The following is a 20986-nucleotide window of genomic DNA, read 5'->3' as shown; positions in this document are numbered from 1 at the left end:
AAGTAAAACACAGTCTTTGGCCATGTTCTGTACTTAGGGCACACCTATAAATAGCAAGTCAATGGACCACAGCAATAATTAACTGATGCAGGCATGTCTCAAATATACAGAGCGTGTAGAGCTGGCCTGAGGACAGCTTTTAAGGTTTTGCTATCTATTGTGGTTGCATGTTGGATACCAAGCAAGAGCTTTAGATAAACTATTTCAATAAAAGCATTTCAAATAGCCATTAATGACGGATGGGTTGATTCTTTACCATTCAGGTCATTCACATAAGTGATGAGTACATCTTCTGTAACTCAAGAGCCTAGAAGCAGTAGAAGTTTGCCTCTTTAGTGGAAATAAGCATTATAGAAGCTATCATCTCATCCATAACGCATTACTAGAAAAGGTAGAAGCATTGATCTTGCTCTTGGAAAAGCTAATTATTGAGAGAAAATCTTCTCTCAAGCTATTTATAAGCACACTAAATATATCTTTCACCTACATATGCATTCATACATGAATAAGCAAAAAAGTTTAGGTGATCCCAATTCTACTGGCAAAAAAAATACACAATTATAGCAAGTTTCCAAACAACATTAGTCTGCATGATGGTAAATTTGGACATTATATCAGAGCCTGTAATGAGACCAGGTTAATATAGTCATTGCAGTTCTCAGTCTTGCATTGCACTGAGATATTAGGATAATCCATTGTCAAAAAGAAACATCTGACTAGATGAAAGCTTAGAGCAGGCACACAAATCATGAGCTGACATGGCATATAACAGGTCCAGTGCTATTGACAAAAGATTCTGATCTATTCCCTCCCATCCATCCTATAATAAGCAATCCTTCATATCACAAGGATTTATTTGTCTATGAAAAGGCCATATACCATTATGCATTTATGGCATGTCATTTACTAATAGATGGCAATCTGGGAGGCAAGCATCATAGACTGCTTAATTTATCATTCACTATCTCCTACTGTTTCAAGAAAGTTTTGGTTTTATTTCTTGAGTTGTTAGCTTTGTTTCCTAAGGAAATAAAACTTAAGCTACTTATTAACAGATGCACACATGTATGGATAGATATGCACGCATATAGCCCCCCCTCACCTCCAGTAGCTTTTGAACTTACTAATTCCAAACAAGTTTTTACAGAACAGCAGAATTATTAAACTCAGTGCTCATACAGAAGCATTGAAAAAAGCAAAACTAGTGCCTGAGGGAAGGGCTACAATTATTAGTCACCACAGAATCAGCTCAGGCTGCGTGACAAAGCAAGACTAAGTTCTACTGCTGTTTCCCATATTTAAGTTACAACTGAGAAGATAAACTTGAGACATGATGAGTTCCTAAAAATAACTCTGGGATTGCTTATAGAGAAATCACTTGAGTTTTTTGTTTTTTGTTTTTTGTTTTTTTTTTTTTTTTCTACTTGCAGATTCTTGTATTCTTTTTCAGGGGAAGTGTAAATCTGTTTAGGGCATTTAAGTGTGTTGATGATCATCTTTTATGGCCTCTCAGATAAAGCTCATGGATCCACTAAGACTGATGTACTGCGACTTGTAAAATAACTTACCTCATGCAGACTTCTTTTATCTGCAGTGTGAGGCTAGAAGTTTCAGGAAGGAAAGAAAGGAGAGTTGCACTATTTCCTACAACGGTTGAATTAGAAATATGACTGAGCAACCTCTTCAGTAGTGTTTCAGCATTTCTTGTTGTTAATTTTATTGTTTCAGTTGTGATCAGAAGCAACCTTAGCTTTGATTCATACCCTCTTTTTAACAAGTATTTTTAATAACCGCCCTTTCATATCTTGACCAGACATCTCTAATGTTTTGTTGTGGAATAGGTTACAGAAAGGGCTTTGATCATAGCAACCTCTTCCCCTCCTCCCTACCCCAAAAAGGTCTGGTAAGCCTGGCCTCAAGACTAAGTTGTTGTCCAATTCCAGGCAGCAGTACACTGCTTCATAAACAGAGCACCCTAATCAGGTTTGCTCCCTTAAAAGCAATTTAAGTAGGATTGTTACCTTTTATTTTTGCTATGTTAGAACAGGTAGATTCTTCTTGGCAACATTTCAAAAAAACATTATTTGTCAGATACTTTCAAATAAGTTTCCTTACTGATGTTCTATTGAAGAGAAATAACCTTTCAAATGGACATCTATTAACTTTCAGAGACATTATTTATCTGATAACAGAATTGATGCTTTGCTAATTGACTGCTAGCATAATGGATTCAAGAGAAAACCATTGAAGCATGACAAGAACAAGGGACACATGGCTTCATAATAATAAAACATCATTCTTGGACCTTTTCAGACTTACCCAAACTTGTATATTTCAGAATAGCAAGACATTTAAAACTTGTTAGCAAGATTCACTGGGCCACAAGACTTCTCATAAGTTTTCATGAGGAACATTTTGTCCTCCTATAAAAAGAGGAGCCAAAACCTTATTGGCCTTCTGTTTGGCCTTTTTCCCCTACATAACAATGAAATGTGAATGGTAATTTTCAACACTTTGTTTAATACTTCTGTGTCGGTTTTCAAAAAAACAGGTTGTTGATTTGGAAAAACTAATTCTATTCTCTTAAAAACAGGGAGCTACAAAGTACTCTTTTCACACCTTTTTTTTTTTTTTTTTTTTTTTTTGGAAAGGCAGCCCCACAAGTCTGCCAGGTATTAATGTGACTGTGTTAGGGTCTTCAGGGCACCTGTGGCCTTCATGGCCCTTGCTGGCCTCACCTGGACCCCGCATACTCACTCACTGTCTGTGGGGCCCCATCCATGGCAGCTCAGCCCTGGAGCTTCAGTCCTCGCTGAAGCTGTGGTGCCAGCACAACTGTGCCCAGCCCCATTCCAATATACTGACTGGGCTTACCCCCCCACCCCCCCCCAAAAAAAAAACAAAAAAAAAACAGACCTACATGGTAGCCTTATTTCCAGTCTCACTTCTGACCCTGTTGGCCCGATAATCTTTGTACCTCCATTTTAAGTAGCCCCAGCTCCAGCCTGCTGTTCCTGACAAGACTCTCCTTGGACAGCCCCCACACCTGACTCATCAGCTCCCCTTGTTTGGGACCATTAGTGTCACTAAACTTGGGACTAGCCTACTATTGTCACCATTCTCCAGAGCACAGTCCTGCATTACGAGGCTCTTGTACAGCCTGTGCCAAAGTCACCCTCAGTCTCAGCCCACCTTCCCTGCATGGAGTAGCCTGTCAGGCTGCTCTGTGACATCAAGTTGAGACTAAAATACAGGAATTTGTATTCTGACCTGAACAAGATCATATTAAACATCCAGAGAGAAACACCTTTCCCCTTGGATTTACTCCCATGCTGCAGACAGCCCACCTGCCTGGCCACAGCTAGTCAGTGCTGTAGCAAGACTTGCTTTAGAGCAATTAAATGCTGCTTTTGAAGGCCTAAAGTCAGTAAACACTGCATGCAGAGAGGCAGAAAGTACACAGGCTTTGGAAGTTCAGACCAGCATTGCACCCACTGTCTGATATCACCACTTATGAATAAATGAACTGGACAACTTGAGAGACACAGGAAGCCTACTTGAAAGTACTTGGGACTAAGGAAACAGCAAGGTATAAGAATGGAAGCAAAAAGAGCTGATTTCTCAAAATATCATGAGTCAATTATTTATATGCGTTAATGGAGAGGGCAAACAGCAATATTTCCATTTCAGCATCAGCACACACTTGAGGTGCTGTGAAAAACCACCAGAGGTGTGAAACAGCTGTCAGACATGTTGTGAAAGACCAGGATTAAATACCCTTCTTCACCAACAGCCTTAGACCGAGCATAACAATCATCAATCAGTCATGCAAAACCCACAGACAGTTTATTCCAGGAAAGAGTCCTTAAAGATGCCAGGATTGCTTGGCAATGCATACAAACAAAATCACATGGATGATCTGCCCTCAAAGGAATATTAATGTTATAAATGAGGTCTCAACTCAATCTGAATTTTGTAATATTTATAAAAGAAATATTTCTAAAAGGTATAAAAGGCAAGTAAACAGCGCTGGGTGTGCGGGGAGTCTACGCTCCACCAACACGCACACACAAACATCAAACATTCTAAATATACAGAACATTGCTTGACATACTAAACCCGAGTATGCCTATACATATGTACAATCAGGAAAGGCAACAAACAATCCTTTAAGTTCCATGGCTTAACAGTCTCCATTTTTCATTCCTTTTCTTGATTACTAACAAGTCTCCATTTTCCATTCCTTTTGAACAATATGTCTCGCTTTAAGTTGTCACGCAACTTGGTCTTCAGGCCTTATGTATCCCGTTCTTCCCGGATCGAAGAAAAGCACATCCATCTCCTTTTCAAGGCCAATAGGCCTGAGTCAAAAGGCACGTTCAGGTCACCCGGGGGCAGAACAGCAAAAGCCTTCGATGGCTGTAGCAGCAGAGGGGCCCATGGCGTAGCAATCGGATCAGCAAAGGAGTCCGCAGCTCCCTCACTAACTGGCAAACCACACGTGTCTGACTGTGGCCCCACATGGCTCTTTAAGGCCTCAGAGACTGCTCGCCAGGTGCCTAGCAATCCCACTGCAACCTTGTCGTTTTTAGTTGCAGAGTCCCACACCTGGGGCCGGTCCTCTTCAACATCTTCATCAATGATCTGGATGAGGGCATTGAGTGCACCCTCAGTAAGTTTGCAGATGACACCAAGTTAGGTGCGTGTGTCGATCTGCTCGAGGGTAGGAAGGCTCTGCAGGAGGATCTGGATAGGCTGCACCGATGGGCTGAGGTCAACTGCATGAAGTTTAACAAGGCCAAGTGCCGGGTCCTGCACCTGGGGCGCAATAACCCCAAGCACAGCTACAGGCTGGGAGATGAGTGGTTGGAGAGCTGCCAGGCAGAGAAGGACCTGGGAGTGATGGTGGACAGTCGGCTGAATATGAGCCAGCAGTGTGCTCAGGTGGCCAAGAAGGCCAACGGCATCCTGGCTTGTATCAGAAACAGTGTGACCAGCAGGGCTAGGGAGGTGATCGTCCCCCTGTACTCGGCTCTGGTGAGGCCGCACCTCGAGTACTGTGTTCAGTTTTGGGCCCCTCGCTACAAGAAGGACATCGAGGTGCTTGAGCGGGTCCAAAGAAGGGCGACAAAGCTGGTGAGGGGCCTGGAGAACAAGTCCTACGAGGAGCGGCTGAGGGAGCTGGGCTTGTTCAGCCTGGAGAAGAGGAGGCTCAGGGGCGACCTTATCACTCTCTACAGATACCTTAAAGGAGGCTGTAGAGAGGTGGGGGTTGGCCTGTTCTCCCACGTGCCTGGTGACAGGACGAGGGGGAACGGGCTAAAGTTGCGCCAGGGGAGTTTTAGGTTAGATGTTAGGAAGAGCTTCTTTACTGAAAGGGTTGTGAGGCATTGGAACAGGCTGCCCAGGGAGGTGGTGGAGTCACCATCCCTGGAAGTCTTCAAAAGACGTTTAGATGTAGAGCTTAGGGATATGGTTTAGTGGGGACTGTTCGTGTTAGGTTAGAGGTTGGACTCGATGATCTTGAGGTCTCTTCCAACCTAGAAATTCTGTGATTCTGTGAATTCAGTTTGGTTCCATATTTCAAACTCATAAACTGTCCAACTGTTAAGAAGGAGAATAAGCTGTAAGGTTACCGGGACAGTCTTTGTTCCTAAGGACGTATGATTCCCCATAATGTGCAACTGCTTACCAGAGAGAGGCAGTTGTGTGCTCAGGTCCGCTTCTCTCAGCTCGAGCTTCTCTCCAGCTCCAGTGCGCCTGTTTCCAGCGACTTTCAGTACGAGCTTCTCTGAGCAGTTTGCTGAGTTTGGCCGAAGCTATCTTCATGAGGCGATCAAAGTGCCTGTTCCCGTCCTGGTCCCCGTTCTGCCAGCCAGTGAATTGATACGTAACTTCATCGTGTTGCCTTTTTTTCTTTTTTCTTTTTCTTCCGAGGGCAGTTCCCGCTCTTATACCCTTCTCTCCACAGCAGTTCTTTTCAAAACAGCTTTTCATTGGCCAAACAGCTTTGAATGTAACAACAGCAGCAAACTCCCAGAAACATCCATGCCTTAACGGCTGGAGAACAAGAGAACCATCTGGAGAACAAGAAACCGGAGGCTGCATGGGGTCTCCTGAATCACCCTTCTTTGTTCCCTCTAAACTCTTTTATATTCCTGATGGCCTCGTCGTTAAGAGTCTAATGTTATCTCAACCATGGGGCTTTCCAACCCCCATGGCCACATTCCCAAATCTCCCCCTTCTTTATTAATATCAACCATTTTCTCCACATGAATTACCACTCCATATATAACAGTGGCTTCTGCAAGAAATCAAGCTCTTGGAAAGCCACACAGGTCTGAATCCTTGCCTTTGTATGCTGTTTTTTAAACACTGCTGACATGTCCAGAACTGCTATGCCTCTATGGCTGTGCTGTACTCTTGTACCTACATGTCTGGCTGCTAGTCTGTGCCAGGCAGATAAGCTGTGAATGCTTGTGTCCTCTACTTAATATGTTCCCTGTCTGAAAGTGAGATACTCCCTGCCTTAGGTGCTTGTTGGCTAAACATCATAAGGTGCTTGAATTCTCTGCTAATGTCTGCTAGTGAAGGCAATGAGTAGCACCTGCTAATTTTAATGCCTTGAAGAAATACCAGTGGTACTAAGGGTTCATAGAAGGAAGAAGCCAACAGAAGACTGCTGGGGTCTTCCTGTGGACAGTACTGTGGTTTGTATGTAACTTTGAATAGCCCTGCATACTTCATGGGGAAATCAGTGCTCATATGAATGCAGTATGTGTTCCTTCTTTCATATCCTCTATGGCAAAAATCAGTGCTCCTCAATAACTGTTTTGATTCCAGCTATAATCAGGAATAAACATTGCAACATGGCTGTGACTTCAGTCTGTGTGCAAAGAAATGTAGATGTCTAAAAGTAGTTGATTCTTAACTAATGATCCATGTTGTGAGTCAACAGGTCAAATGTGACTGGTTCCTAGCAGTTCTCCATGTCTGTCTGCTTCCAGAGGGAAGTGGGATGTTGAAAAGCGTTGTTTGATGTATTTTGGTTTGTCCCCTCTCCTTCTTTTGTGTGATGAGAGAGCTTCCTGCATCACTAGAATAGGCCTGTTACCATATGATGTTCTGTCTGTGCTCATTTCATCTTCTTCTCTCTCCTGGTTATAGTTTCTATAGTACAACACAAGCAGAAGCGAAACTTGTTTCCCTGGAGCCTCTGTGTGTAGAGAGGTTTAGTTATCAATGGACAAGGTTTATTACTTAGGCCCAGTTCGGGTGTTTTGGTATTTCCAAGAGGATGTATTCAAGGCTGTGCACTGCCTGAGGGAGAAACAAAACTTTCCCAGTGAAAGAAACAAAATCACTTGAGGGATGTATTCATGGATAAACTACAACTTTGCTGCCCCTTCTGTGATGTTTAGGGCATCATGTGGATTGCATGGGCTCACGGGTGTGATGGAAGTATGTGGAAAGCTTGTTGTCACCTCCACCAGCAGTTGGGGCAGAGGGACAGCCTGGCTGTCCTCCTGTACTGCCCACCTAGCCTCCTGATCACCTCTGTTGCAGTCCTGGTGCAAGAAGTTTCTATTTCTGCTGCTTGTATAGTACTTGTTAGCAGCAAGCCCAGTGGACCCTAAGCAAAGCAAAGAGCAGGGCATGGCTTTTCTAACCATCCACAGTGTTCTGCTGCCCAAGGCAAAGTCCAGCTTTCCCTCTGCCTAGGGGCAGCCCTGGGGAGGAGCAAAAACCCTGGGTGTCTGCTAGTGGGAAGTTTTGGCACCTGCACCAGATTGACACAAAGTCCTGGCCAGTATGCAGCTGGCCGAAGGATATGTTTTGTAGGGGGTTACTAAGGCAGGGTGCAATTTGCTTATTTTGTCTTTTTATTAGTTGGTTTTCTTGGCTGTTCCTATGCATACGTAAACACTTCCTCCCTGTGTTCCCGTGCCTCTGTTGTTTCCCCAGTGAACTGAAGTTGCTGTTACTAAATTCCTTTTTCCCATCTTCATTTTCAAGCATGAAGGGAGGTGATTAATGTGTGGGAAGAGGAGTTGAGTGGCAGAGAAGTGCTGAAGGCAAGAAGTGTTTCCTGTGGCATGAAGGGAAAGGTTTCTGCTGATCTTGCTGAAGTCCTATACTGCTGGTTGGGACTGTCCTTGTACTGAGGAAGAATGGACCCAGACCAAAGCATGTCTGGCTTCTTATGTAATGGAGATGGTCAGATGAGAAGCTGGATTTTTTTCTCCCTTGTTGGCCCGTTGTTCTGTAATGGCAGTAGCCGAGGCTCTAGATCTTGGTGCTGGGAGTAAGTGTTTTGCACCTAGATCAGACCTCTTTGGCTGCAGCACTGAGATCACTCTGAGGAATCTGCTTGTTCCACCACCTCTTTTCCCCCACACTGATGCATTAAGCAGACTGCTTAAACTAGAATGTGTGTGATGTAACTACCCAACACATGTGTTAAAGAGCTCTGAATCTCATCAGATAGGAAGTCTGAGCATGCCCCCTTTCTAATGCTGACTGCTGTTTCTACATTGTTCCTTCCTCGCAGAGATGGGATTAGTTTATGACACTGGACAGAGCACTCAGGCTCTCTGAGTCTCTGCTAGTACTTCTTACTCCAGAAGAATGATTCCACCTGAAGCATAAACTATTATCTACAGTTTAGCCCAACTAAAGCTTTGAGGCAGTTAGAGCAATAATTCACTTGAACCATCTACTCAATATAATTCAGGTTGTATGTTGTGTGAAATAGTAATTGCTTTTCAGTGGAGTAGAATTTCAACTGTTCAGCAACAATAAACATTGTGTAGAGTTTTTCCATGTCAAGCAAATAGGTTGTTCTTAAAAAAATAACTTTTGGAGCAGTAATATTTGGTATCATTGCATAAAAGAAGCTTTTATGTGAATTGAAAGTAATCTAGGAACTTGCAATGTTTTTCATTTTTCAATTCAGTCCCAATCTCTTTTTTTGTAGTACCTTTCCCCTTACTCCCTTCCCTCCCTCCCCACTCTGTTATCACAATGTATTGTGGAAAGACCACCATGGACTTTCCCTGTAACTTGCAGCTCATCTTCAAGATGGTGTGATATGAAATACCTTTCTATTTTCAGAACATTAAGTTATCAAAGCTAATATGGCCTGGCATGTGTGGTGACAAGCCATTCTGTACTCTGAAAAGTAAGGGATACTGTGCAGGACAGGGCTGTTGGGAAGCTGGCCACAATGTCAGAAGCATTTTTAAGGCATGTCTTCATCTGATGTATTTAAAACCTACTGTTGATTCCTATAGGTGATTAGCTGAAGTATATGGTTTGAACAGATTTGTTTCTTTTACGTAATTATTTAGTCCTTGGGAGGTAGTAGTTTGCAGTTGAGATTTTTCTTCAGTTAACTTCTTTTTTTTTTTTTTTAAAAAAAAAAAAAAAAAAAAGCACAGTCTTTAATATACTTGCTGCTGGATTTCTTTTTCCTTCTGCTTTCTGCCACAGCAGTATATAATTGAGTCTGACAAGGAGTATAGGCTTGTTATAGGTTACTCCCTTAAAACTATGCTTGGCAATCAGCTAACTGGCTTCTTTCAGCAGATGCATAGCTATGGAACCTAAATGAGGTTTTTGTTTGTTTGTTTGTTTGTTTGTTTGTTTGTTTGTTTTTACAACCTGTCCCTTAATACAGTCTCAATTTATCTCTCATCTCATAAAATAGTAGTGTTCGTAGCAGATGAGAGCAGGGCTTGTGTGGTCAGCTCTCTTCCTCCAGCTAGAAGACCTTCAGAAACTGAGTGATATGGACCCACGTTTTCTGTCTAACGTTCAGAAGTCTTGCGAAGCCAATGAAGCAGGAGTGAAATGAATTCAAATGTAGGCTGCAGCAGCAAAATTTTGGCCTGTAATATATAACATGTGTTTGTTCTTTCATTTGTCTACTTTACAAGAGTTAATGTGCAGTATTTTCAGGGTTCATAAGGGGGCTTTTCTCCCTCTAGACTATTAGCTACAGTAACGGCTTATTAAGAGTCAGGTTTTCTTACAGCTAGGGGAAAAGTGGCCCTAAAGGAGAGGGGGAAGAAGATGTTTAAACAAAATGTTCAGTTTTCTCAGCTTAACAATACAATGCCAGAGGAAATGAATCAGATGAGTGATTTCTGTGAGTGTATGTTTTGCTTTAAGAAAACAAAGTTTAAATCTTGGCCTCCCAAGATTTAACTTAGAAAGGCAATGTGGGTTCTTGGTTCAGTTGCTAGGGGTGGAGGAAGGTTATTTCCAGAAGAATAAATGTTAGTTAGGTTCCTATGTTGCATAAAAAACTCAGAGATACTTTCCAGGATTACATTCTGGAGAAGAAAAAAAATAACCTCCTTCTTCCTTACCTCACCCCTGGGGAAGAAAAAAAAATTAAACTATAATGCCCTGTCCTACAGAAATGGAGATCATCTGCACCTGATGCAGTGTTGTGACATCTTCTTGCTGGGACATGGCACAGCTTCCCAATTTCTGCCTGCTGTGGGGTCAGACCTGCTCTGAGAAGCCTGCTCAGACTTGAGAAGACTGTAAATAAACAGTCTATTTTTTTTTTTTTTTTTTTTTTTTTTTGGACTTGCCTGTTGTGATAACCTATAGGGAGGTTTCCTTCTTCTTCATTTCCTTCATTAGTGAAACCCTCAGTTCTTCATTTGGAGAAGGTGTAACAGGCAGATGTGATCCTGTCCCTCACCCAGTGTGGCTTAGAGCAGTCTGTTTGTATATGTGTAGTCTGTAGATTATTAATGTTATATATGGAGTGGTAATTCATGTGGAGAAAATGGTTGATATTAATAAAGAAGGGGGAGATTTGGGAATGTGGCCATGGGGGTTGGAAAGCCCCATGGTTGAGATAACATTAGACTCTTAACGACGAGGCCATCAGGAATATAAAAGAGTTTAGAGGGAACAAAGAAGGGTGATTCAGGAGACCCCATGCAGCCTCCGGTTTCTTGTTCTCCAGATGGTTCTCTTGTTCTCCAGCCGTTAAGGCATGGATGTTTCTGGGAGTTTGCTGCTGTTGTTACATTCAAAGCTGTTTGGCCAATGAAAAGCTGTTTTGAAAAGAACTGCTGTGGAGAGAAGGGTATAAGAGCGGGAACTGCCCTCGGAAGAAAAAGAAAAAAGAAAAAAAGGCAACACGATGAAGTTACGTATCAATTCACTGGCTGGCAGAACGGGGACCAGGACGGGAACAGGCACTTTGATCGCCTCATGAAGATAGCTTCGGCCAAACTCAGCAAACTGCTCAGAGAAGCTCGTACTGAAAGTCGCTGGAAACAGGCGCACTGGAGCTGGAGAGAAGCTCGAGCTGAGAGAAGCGGACCTGAGCACACAACTGCCTCTCTCTGGTAAGCAGTTGCACATTATGGGGAATCATACGTCCTTAGGAACAAAGACTGTCCCGGTAACCTTACAGCTTATTCTCCTTCTTAACAGTTGGACAGTTTATGAGTTTGAAATATGGAACCAAACTGAATTCACAGAATCACAGAATTTCTAGGTTGGAAGAGACCTCAAGATCATCGAGTCCAACCTCTAACCTAACACGAACAGTCCCCACTAAACCATATCCCTAAGCTCTACATCTAAACGTCTTTTGAAGACTTCCAGGGATGGTGACTCCACCACCTCCCTGGGCAGCCTGTTCCAATGCCTCACAACCCTTTCAGTAAAGAAGCTCTTCCTAACATCTAACCTAAAACTCCCCTGGCGCAACTTTAGCCCGTTCCCCCTCGTCCTGTCACCAGGCACGTGGGAGAACAGGCCAACCCCCACCTCTCTACAGCCTCCTTTAAGGTATCTGTAGAGAGTGATAAGGTCGCCCCTGAGCCTCCTCTTCTCCAGGCTGAACAAGCCCAGCTCCCTCAGCCGCTCCTCGTAGGACTTGTTCTCCAGGCCCCTCACCAGCTTTGTCGCCCTTCTTTGGACCCGCTCAAGCACCTCGATGTCCTTCTTGTAGCGAGGGGCCCAAAACTGAACACAGTACTCGAGGTGCGGCCTCACCAGAGCCGAGTACAGGGGGACGATCACCTCCCTAGCCCTGCTGGTCACACTGTTTCTGATACAAGCCAGGATGCCGTTGGCCTTCTTGGCCACCTGAGCACACTGCTGGCTCATATTCAGCCGACTGTCCACCATCACTCCCAGGTCCTTCTCTGCCTGGCAGCTCTCCAACCACTCATCTCCCAGCCTGTAGCTGTGCTTGGGGTTATTGCGCCCCAGGTGCAGGACCCGGCACTTGGCCTTGTTAAACTTCATGCAGTTGACCTCAGCCCATCGGTGCAGCCTATCCAGATCCTCCTGCAGAGCCTTCCTACCCTCGAGCAGATCGACACACGCACCTAACTTGGTGTCATCTGCAAACTTACTGAGGGTGCACTCAATGCCCTCATCCAGATCATTGATGAAGATGTTGAAGAGGACCGGCCCCAGGTGTGGGACTCTGCAACTAAAAACGACAAGGTTGCAGTGGGATTGCTAGGCACCTGGCGAGCAGTCTCTGAGGCCTTAAAGAGCCATGTGGGGCCACAGTCAGACACGTGTGGTTTGCCAGTTAGTGAGGGAGCTGCGGACTCCTTTGCTGATCCGATTGCTACGCCATGGGCCCCTCTGCTGCTACAGCCATCGAAGGCTTTTGCTGTTCTGCCCCCGGGTGACCTGAACGTGCCTTTTGACTCAGGCCTATTGGCCTTGAAAAGGAGATGGATGTGCTTTTCTTCGATCCGGGAAGAACGGGATACATAAGGCCTGAAGACCAAGTTGCGTGACAACTTAAAGCGAGACATATTGTTCAAAAGGAATGGAAAATGGAGACTTGTTAGTAATCAAGAAAAGGAATGAAAAATGGAGACTGTTAAGCCATGGAACTTAAAGGATTGTTTGTTGCCTTTCCTGATTGTACATATGTATAGGCATACTCGGGTTTAGTATGTCAAGCAATGTTCTGTATATTTAGAATGTTTGATGTTTGTGTGTGCGTGTTGGTGGAGCGTAGACTCCCCGCACACCCAGCGCTGTTTACTTGCCTTTTATACCTTTTAGAAATATTTCTTTTATAAATATTACAAAATTCAGATTGAGTTGAGACCTCATTTATAACATTAATATTCCTTTGAGGGCAGATCATCCATGTGATTTTGTTTGTATGCATTGCCAAGCAATCCTGGCATCTTTAAGGACTCTTTCCTGGAATAAACTGTCTGTGGGTTTTGCATGACTGATTGATGATTGTTATGCTCGGTCTAAGGCTGTTGGTGAAGAAGGGTATTTAATCCTGGTCTTTCACAACATGTCTGACAGCTGTTTCACACCTCTGGTGGTTTTTCACAGCACCTCAAGTGTGTGCTGATGCTGAAATGGAAATATTGCTGTTTGCCCTCTCCATTAACGCATATAAATAATTGACTCATGATATTTTGAGAAATCAGCTCTTTTTGCTTCCATTCTTATACCTTGCTGTTTCCTTAGTCCCAAGTACTTTCAAGTAGGCTTCCTGTGTCTCTCAAGTTGTCCAGTTCATTTATTCATAAGTGGTGATATCAGACAGTGGGTGCAATGCTGGTCTGAACTTCCAAAGCCTGTGTACTTTCTGCCTCTCTGCATGCAGTGTTTACTGACTTTAGGCCTTCAAAAGCAGCATTTAATTGCTCTAAAGCAAGTCTTGCTACAGCACTGACTAGCTGTGGCCAGGCAGGTGGGCTGTCTGCAGCATGGGAGTAAATCCAAGGGGAAAGGTGTTTCTCTCTGGATGTTTAATATGATCTTGTTCAGGTCAGAATACAAATTCCTGTATTTTAGTCTCAACTTGATGTCACAGAGCAGCCTGACAGGCTACTCCATGCAGGGAAGGTGGGCTGAGACTGAGGGTGACTTTGGCACAGGCTGTACAAGAGCCTCGTAATGCAGGACTGTGCTCTGGAGAATGGTGACAATAGTAGGCTAGTCCCAAGTTTAGTGACACTAATGGTCCCAAACAAGGGGAGCTGATGAGTCAGGTGTGGGGGCTGTCCAAGGAGAGTCTTGTCAGGAACAGCAGGCTGGAGCTGGGGCTACTTAAAATGGAGGTACAAAGATTATCGGGCCAACAGGGTCAGAAGTGAGACTGGAAATAAGGCTACCATGTAGGTCTGTTTTTTTTTTGTTTTTTTTGTTTTTTTTTTGGGGGGGGGTGGGGGGGTAAGCCCAGTCAGTATATTGGAATGGGGCTGGGCACAGTTGTGCTGGCACCACAGCTTCAGCGAGGACTGAAGCTCCAGGGCTGAGCTGCCATGGATGGGGCCCCACAGACAGTGAGTGAGTATGCGGGGTCCAGGTGAGGCCAGCAAGGGCCATGAAGGCCACAGGTGCCCTGAAGACCCTAACACAGTCACATTAATACCTGGCAGACTTGTGGGGCTGCCTTTCCAAAAAAAAAAAAAAAAAAAAAAAAGGTGTGAAAAGAGTACTTTGTAGCTCCCTGTTTTTAAGAGAGCTACAAAGCCACACAAAGAGCTTTGTCTTGTGACTTTGACTCCATTTTCCGAAGTACCTCTTCAACACAAATGCTAATTAATGCTTTGCTTGTTCTTTTTAAAGTTCACTTACAGGAAAAATTTCTATTGTCAAACTGTTATTTTAATAGTTTAACCAGAAAACAAATGTAGGTCAAACAGGAAAATTAACCTTGTTTCAGGAAGAAACCCTGAAATCCTGAAGGTGACAATACCAATTACAATTAATCTAATTTATAGAAAGATTTTTTTAAACACACTATCTGCAGCTTGAGTTACTTACATTCAGGGATCTTTTTCATTTCCTTTTGACCTCAGGTTTTCTTCTCTGGGTATATTTTCTTTAAAAACAAAAAACAATCCTAAGTGATCTCAACTCTTTTCTACCCTCTTCCATTGTGTGTCCCCCACCAGCTTTTTCACTTTAGCTGTAGTAAATTAACAAACCACAACGAAAATCATCATCTCAGCAGGGAAAAAGATATGCTTGTTTATATGAGTGATAGAGGCAACTCCAGAACTAACAAGAACTTAAACACTCCTCAGTCTTGGTGGGGTGGGAAGCCATCATTCCAGATGGAAATATTCCCAAGATGCTCAATAAGAAATAAGATTTAAAACAGATTTTAATAATCTAAGTGCTGACAGATCCTTTAATGAAACAGCTCTAGTACTCAGTTTATAGCAGGGTAGTTTGAAGTTAAATAATAATCTAGTCCTAAAGTTTACAGCATAAGGTCATTAGCAATCTCTACATCCTTCAACTTCTTCACAGTTTTAAAACACTTAGCAAACAATGAATTAAGCATCACATCACATTTCAAATGAAATGAAAGAAATCACCATGATAATGTACTGGATCTTCCTGCCTGCCTTTCAGGCTGCTCAAACAATCCACTTTCTCATCATCCTCCCAGATACAATACCCCCCTCCTCCCTTATCAACCACTCCCATTGAACCCACTGTAGACACAGAGGCATGCAGACATTTCAAATCAATGAGTTTTTAAAAAGGGATTTTTTTCACATTCTAAGCACCCTGCCATTGCAGAGTCTGGCATTATTTTCCTCACCATCAGCAGTTGTGCTCCAGGGAAGTAACACTTCATGCTGACCATAAAGGGGGATCAATATCAGATGTTATTAGAACAGGAGCCATGCTCCAAAAACCATCTTTTCCATTACTCCCACTCACTGTGCTTTGGTTCATAACACAGAGAGGCTGATAGCCCACAGAGCAGACTTCTTTCAAATAAAGCTTAACAGAGTGATCAGCTCCATTTGCTAATGGACACTCAGCTTGCTGAATGAGGTTAGGAGTAACCCCAAAATATATGTACGCTGTAGATAGCAGGAGCTAAGCAATAGTTACTCCTTTCTACAGGCCAGTTCCTATGGAGCTACACTATTTTTTAATACAGACTTAGCCACAAAGGATGTGCTCCAGAGATGTGGTAATGCTCTTTAACTTAGCATGTTAGCAGAGCAGAAAAGCTAAAGCACCGGAATGAAGGTTTCAGTTTATTCCTTTTACATAGTACTTCTTAGAGTAAAAACAAAAACAAAACAAACAAAGTTTGTTTGTTTTGGGATGCAGGTGTTCCTGTGAAAGGAGCACCTGCACCCCAAGTGAACTTGAATCCTACATACAATGCTAAGAAATCTTGAGCACTCTCTACTCAGAAGAGATACTATTCCTCCTGTAGAAAACATATGTCAGGTAACCCACAAACAAAAATAAGAAATGAAGTGATGTTGAGCTGGCACATGACTACGCAATGCTCAGCAATGTGCAGCTAGGCGATGCCCAGCATCTGTTTACCAGACAGACACACCTCTGCGGGTGACTACATGAAGTACCAAGTAAGAACAACTTCACAGTCAGACAGAAATCTTCCTGGGCCTTATACCACAAGAGTCACTTAAAACATATAACTTACTTAATACCAAGAAGACCTCAGAAGAGGTAAACTAGTATCACAGCACTCGCGGTTCCTAGCAGACTACAAGACCAAATGCAGAACCTCAGCTTTCTAGCCCTTCTAAATAGACAATGCCTCCTAACTATGGAGGAGGGGAAAACATACCTACCAAAGGCATCAAGAGCTGTGATTGATAAGGCAATGATGCACAAGGGCTTAAGTAGGGCCAATTAGCACCAAAGGTAGGTTATAGAGTTCTAGTAATCCATCTGATAAAAAATTATAAAAAAGCTTAGAGCTTGAGAAAGATTCTGCCCTTTTGTGAAGTTTTTGGATTTCAGCATTACAATAAAGAGCAGGGCTGTTTAAAGCTCTCCAGCATCACTGCTGCAGTTCAGCTGCAATATAGGCCAGTCTGTGCTAATCTGCTTTTGAAGGAAAGGCAGCTCTGCTGGAATAACAACATAATTATGAAGCACTGAAGATGCATGTCGTATCAAAACCAAGGTTATTTTTCTTACCTGTAAGCAATTTTGTCTTTGAACTTCCAGCTGGAGTTGGAGTTGCAGTACCTGGTCCAGTAATTTCAGCTGCAGGGAAGACTCTTCTTTTTTTTGTGCCTAATGTTTTGGGGGATAAGGAAAAATAAACTGTTTTGTTTGATTGATTTTGTTTTTACAATGAATCAAACCCTTTTAGTACTGTTTTGAAACACAAGTCACCAGTATTGGGAGGTGAGGATAGAGAAGGAATTGAAATTTTGTCTGACCAGTGTTGCTTGGTCTTTCAGATACCTCAGTTTGGGTGTGTTGATTAGTAGCCAGTCATGGCAAAGGGGCAGACTCATCAGGGCAAACACTTTGTCTGGTAAACCTTCCTGCACCCCTGCCTCTCCTAGTGCCTTTTACAGTATATGACACTGAGCCTTGTCTCAGCAAGGCTTCCAGGAGACGTTTCTTTGAGCCTTTAGGGGGTCAGCATACGTAGTGAAAGTCTGCTAGCCTGGAGGTTGGTTTTGATGATTTATAGACGTGACAGAAAAAGAAGCAATTTTCGGTGTTCTTTTTAAAATGTGGTGACTTCATTAGTATTGTTGGAAGCTTTTTGACCATGCAAAGAGACAAAGAAAAAACAAGCAGGTGCTCAGAGACTTACTTAGATCCTCCCTTCTTCGTTTCGTAACAAGTCTGTTGGAAATGCTCACTTGGCTAAGAGGAAAATAATTATTTAAGTTTGGACCCTCTTAGTCACCACTTCTGTCTGAATAGATCATGAGCCATTGTTTTCTTCCTCTCTGATACTTGTGCTGGGGGCAAGTTTTCCTAAAGTTACTGACTAGAACAGGCTTTTGATTTTCTGGCTCAGCTTTTGGCAAGGAAATGACTTGCTGCAGGATAGCTGCCCCAGGTAGATACCAGTGTAAACTTCATGTAGATAAGAAATGTAGTTACACTCAACACTAATTCAGCAAGAGCTTACAGAGTCTTACTAGGTTCAAGATCTTCTTTCTGGGAGTAGAATAGAGACAGTCAGAGGGTAAACAAGTCATACATCGTCACTGAAGAAGATTAAAAACTGCTGTTTGTTTATTTTTAATTTTAATGTGTGGAAACATTAAAAAAATAAATTAAAAAAAAAAAAAAGCTATGTTAAACATTAGCCTGGGGATCACAGAACTTGGCACAAGATCTTTCCCAGTTTCACTGGCATGTTTAAATACACACTACAAAAAGACAACTGTGTCATATAATGTAGCCCCATTACTATATATCATACCTAAGCAACGGAGTAGTTAAGATGCTCAAAGCACCGCAGAGGCAACTAAAGTTCATTAGGTAGAACTTGTTCACATCCTTACTACGCTTCTTTTTGAAGGAAAATAAGTGTTTTCAAATAAGGAAATATTTTTCTCAGAAAGTATCTGGTTTCCTCAAATGTGTTTGGAAAAAAAATCTCTGCTTGGTAATAATAATTATTTTTCCACTGAGCTATGTTATCAGAGAACTTATTTCTAGCCTTGTTCTTGAATTGGTGTTTGAATTGACCTTGGACAGGGCTTGTTAACTTTGCTTTTTTCTGAGGTTCACTGGACTGTGGATGGGACCTGTTGCTACCACTACCCCTGCTCTGCTCACCCAGCTCAAATCCTGTGGGTCTGTGGGACCCTGCCAAACCCTTCCTGGGTTGCTCCCTGATGTTGTTCAGCTTACTGCCTTGCTCTCTTCTGGGACAAGGAGTTTTCATGCTATTGCTTGTTTATTTTATGACAAAGATGTTCTGCAGGAGATTTTCCACTGACGATGTTAAGGAGTAATACTTAGCAGAGGGATGGTCATCTCCAGATATTAGAGCAAAGAATTCATAGTTCTTGATTTCTGTTATTCACAACACTGTATTTCTATCAAGCTATTTATTTTATTTTTTTTTTCATTTTCTTGGTACCTTGTTCTCACTGTCTTTTGGTAGAAGTAACACTGCTGATCTACTAGTTGACTTGTCACATATGTTAAATAGATTTTATATTCTTTCAAGGTTTTCAGATGAAATTTAGCATTGACATTCTGAAAATAATTATTTAAACTTGCCACAGTGCCCTCACACAGTCAAACTGCTGTTACTATACACAAACACCAGGATGTATTCACTTCTGCTGTCTACAGAGAGTGGAAGATGTGTAGAAATGCCTGGGGTTATGCTGACACTCTGGATAGTTCAACACCCTGCTCAACATTCTCAAAGTCCCAGGACATTCAGCATTGCAGTGATACCTGGAGGCAACTCTTAATGGTTTGCTGGCAAGGAAGTTTATGAGCTTTTGTTCTTTTTTTTTTTTTTTTTTTAAATAAGTACAGAAGAAACAAAAAGCCAAGCTGAAAGAATTTTATGTTTACCTAGAAACGTACAATAGCAACAAGGCAACTCCAACCCAAGACTGCTGCTGCCCCGATCAGTTGATGGCCAGTCTTGGATGGGTAGCATTCTCTACCACACTAGTGCTGTTGACTGAACAGGAGCTAAGGAGTCTTAAAGTCAAATACTAAATTCTTAAATCCTAAACTCAGGCTAAGTTCCTAAGTTCCCCTTGGCTCCTGAGCAAAACTTGCTTTATCAAGACCTGAAGGATGCAGACCTGAAGTATACAGTTCACCTCTACTGCCAATTAATTGAGAATATCATCCACATCACTGAATGGAAACCATTTCCACTTTATCATTATTAACCTTTACAGTTTTTGCCAGTGTCCAGAAGGCTTAAAAGAGTTTGAAGAAACAATTTGCTAGGCACACTCTCAGTAAAGAAGAGACACCATCTGTCTCCAGGAGTCAAAGGGCAACACCTCTAGGAACAGGGCATTTTGCTGTATCCATCAGAAGTCTTTATTCTCCCCCTAAGGCAAATGAAAAAAACAATCTGACTGGCTTTTCCGCCCTCTGCTAAATGTGGTAACTACTAAGGTCATGAAGTCCAGCCTGCTACAATCACAGAATATACTTTCTAGTTAAGCCAGTTGTACAACAAATGCAATATGCAAAAATGCATCTCAGCATTCCAGCATGAAAAAGGCAAAACATCACAAATAGAAGAAGTAAAGTGTAGTAATTTGCTACATTTCTAAAACTTAATTTTTAAGTTTTTGCTTCCTGCCCTGGAGAGCTGCCAGGCTGCTTTACAATGCAGTGTTTTCCTCAGTGTTTTGTTTCCCTGTTACCAGGTGCTAAACTGGCTAGGCTTCATGCTTGCCTCTCACACAACAGTTTTGGATCTTTGAAGTAATAATACATGCATTCAGATGTTGCACAAATAACCATGTCATGTTTGCCAATTTTACTGTGCTTGTCTGTGGTTAACAAACCATGCAATTTCTAGTTTCCTGCAATAAATTCTAGCATAATTATCTTGTAATCTTACAGGTATAAATATAATTAAACCAGGGAAACATAATAATAATTACCAGGTAGATAACAAAGACACTATGTTGGTCCTAAGTGCTTGTGTGTGAGGATAATCACGTCACATGGTATTTGTATTTCTTTGATACTTTCCTTAATATCATTGAGAACAACCATGTGAAACTGATTATCTTGTACATTATTAACTGGAGCCTTCAATTTAAATTGACTTTCCAGCTTGCAAGGCAATCACAGATTTTACACAGGACAGAGATGTGACAATTTTGTTCTTTGATAAAATGCAAATGTGAGACTAAACTATGAATAACAATTGTAGCAACCTACAGCAAAGTAGCTACATGGTAAATTGCATTGATTGTTGAGTTTTTAAGAGACAGCAGAAATTCCTATGCCCTGCAACAGCTTTCTGACAGGAAATGTCATCTACCAAACTTCCTGCCTGCCACAGCAGGGAAGGAGAAGGCAATAAACTTTCTTTACCATGGCCATGGTCACAGGACATCAGGGGAACTGCTCCCAGCTGGGCAGGAAGAACAGTGAACAAACAGGGACAAGGGACGAGAAGAAGCAAGTACAGCATGGAGGACAAGTACAAAACACATGGGATGTCTGAAAATAATTCACTTGGACGCCCTTT

General features: G+C 42.4%; 1 protein-coding gene across 3 annotated transcripts in view; it reads right to left on the bottom strand.

Moving 5' to 3' along the window:
* LMNTD1 (lamin tail domain containing 1) overlaps nucleotides 1–20986 on the bottom strand; it is a 217716-nt gene that overhangs the window by 180978 nt on the left and 15752 nt on the right. For all 3 annotated transcript variants that reach the window (XM_021274794.4, XM_072042043.1, XM_072042025.1), the window contains exon 2: nucleotides 16960–17058. The gene's annotated coding sequence lies outside the window, so the exon portion shown is untranslated. The remainder of the gene's footprint in view (nucleotides 1–16959; nucleotides 17059–20986) is intronic.

This window comes from Anas platyrhynchos, chromosome 1 (assembly GCF_047663525.1).
Source record: "Anas platyrhynchos isolate ZD024472 breed Pekin duck chromosome 1, IASCAAS_PekinDuck_T2T, whole genome shotgun sequence".
Classification (NCBI taxonomy): Eukaryota; Metazoa; Chordata; class Aves; order Anseriformes; family Anatidae; genus Anas; species Anas platyrhynchos.
Note: the sequence above shows the minus strand (reverse complement) of the source record. Positions and strands in the feature narration are given on the sequence as shown.